Genomic DNA, 2,384 nt, shown 5'->3' with positions numbered 1-2,384 from the left:
ATGGAAGTAAATTATAAACGATCTGTAAAACGAAACTCAAGTTACACTGTATGAGAATTTTTAGTGATTATCACGACCTACATATACATGTAATAGACGACAACCTAGCTTAAATGTATACTGCTAAATATGAAAACTTAGCATTTTACGTGTACAGTATGTCTCAGCTATTTTATAGATAAGATCATAATTCAGTTGTTTGTCTTTCAAACATTTAAATTACGATTTAGCAATTGCAATTACAATTGGAAGTTCCAACTTATTTTAAAACGCACGAATAATGTAAACAAATGAATTTGAAAACTTTTTTTATTAAGATACGCTTATCAATTTCACTCCATCCGATACATCGAAAATAAATTTGACAATTTTTCTTTCGAGATATACTTAGCTTATAAGTTAAGAAAAATAAAAGTGATAATTCTACGTCGAATGTAGGGTGAAATTCTTGAAAATTTATATCAACGTTCTCCATATTGTCACTTACATGTACATGTTTCGATCGCCATAAAAACAGTAATGATCGATTTCACTACTGTATTTGGAATATACAAGGGGCGGGGCTTACTGGCGGCAAGATTAAAGCCGGGTCCGCTTCACGCATGAGTGCGTAAAGCGAACCCGGAAAGCGAACGCCGGGTTCGCTCTAGCGGACCCAGAGCTGACCCCGAGCGAACGCAGAGCGAACCCGAAGCGCACCCAGAGCGGTCCCAAATTTTCTGAAAGCGGACCCCGAGCGAACCCAGGAAGCGAACCCGGGGTGCGCTTTGGGTTCGCTCTGGTGTTAGGTTGTGTCCGGTCGGTACTGTAGGTGCCATTGAATGTTTAAAATTTGTTGACAAAATCGGCCTAGGCATGATACAGTTTCAATTTTTTTAAACATGACAAGGCAAATATTCTCGTTTTAGAATATTAATAAACAAAACATAACTAGGGCCTTATTATTAGGGGAAAAGTGCATCGCCGACAAAGAGAACATCATCTTGAAAATTGCATAGAAGTGATAGCATATCATGGTTTAAGTGGGAGTATCAATGCATACAAACTGCAATAATCCGTGTTATGTTGAAATGCTATCAAGGGGATATCAGAATCTCTCGTTGAAGCCATATCTTCTTTCACGTGTCACAATTTTTTTCCTAATCACATCTCTTAAAGCTGACACGACTTCTTAAATACGCAACATTTTCATCCTTGAACGACTTAATTTATCGCCGTTCACCTTTCTCCGCCAAATTCTTTTCAGATTTCCCCCATATTACTTTCAGATTCCCAGCCTTATTCTTTGGCTATATAAACTCCAATGTATTCCATACACTTGAGTGATAAAACCACTTTTCTGGTTTGGTTCTCGAATTGTACACATCTCCGATAATATGGTATTTGCAAACATCACATCATGAACCTAAAACATGTTACAAAACTCAAAATCATAATGTTGCAAACTTGATAACTAGTTAGATGTACATTTTAATTACGTTAGATAGAAAGTAGGAAATCAAAATACACACATGCTTGCGCTTGCATGAGAAAACGCATCGAACGCTGTAAATTTTTCTATACCTGGAATACTGGACTGGTTCCGGGATGTGCACATGTCGAGAGAAACTCAATTGCACAATCTAATCCTTTTATTGAAATACTGAAAAGCAACCAGAAAATATCTGAGAATTAAAGAATAAAGATACGTGAAAAAAAACTTTGAAAAGCCAAACAAAAAAGTTTCAAACTGTAGAACACATTTTGCTCGCGCGTATGTGTGTGGAAAGGGGATGCATTCCAACTCTCTTTTTGACAAAATATTTTTGGGATTAATTTAGTGGAGATTTGGGATTGGGGTTGGTTGGCAGTACTGCAACAAAAAATTGGGAAGGGGGCTCTACCGGCCTTTCAATGAACAAGATGCCCATGCCAGAACACTCATTTGAGTAACTATCGCCCTACCGTTCTTCATCAGCAGATTCTTTTTCCAACATATTCTTATGTAAAACTTTGATCACTTTTTGTGGCCCCACCCTACCTCAGGGGGTCATGATTTGAACAAACTTACAACTACACTACCTGAGGATGCTTTCATATAAATATGTCTAATTATGAATTTGCCGTTGTTGTTTTGTCCTATATATTTCTATGTAAAACTGATTGTCCCTTGTGGCTCCATCCTACTCCCGGGGGTCATGATTTGAAAACACTTGAATCTACACTACTTGCAGATGCTTCCTTCTAAATATGACCAATCATTGCTTTTCTTTAACTGGGGAAAAGCTTTCTAAACGCTTCTTCTGTATATTCCTATGTTGGAATTTGATCCCCATTTCTGACCCACTACTTCCAGGGGTCATGACTTGAACATATTTCAATTTACACTACCTGAGGATGATTCC

This window comes from Saccostrea echinata, unplaced genomic scaffold (genome assembly GCF_033153115.1).
Source record: "Saccostrea echinata isolate AGI-Se365-2 ecotype Australia unplaced genomic scaffold, CSIRO_AGI_Sech_v1 ptg000028l, whole genome shotgun sequence".
Classification (NCBI taxonomy): domain Eukaryota; kingdom Metazoa; phylum Mollusca; class Bivalvia; order Ostreida; family Ostreidae; genus Saccostrea; species Saccostrea echinata.
Note: the sequence above shows the minus strand (reverse complement) of the source record.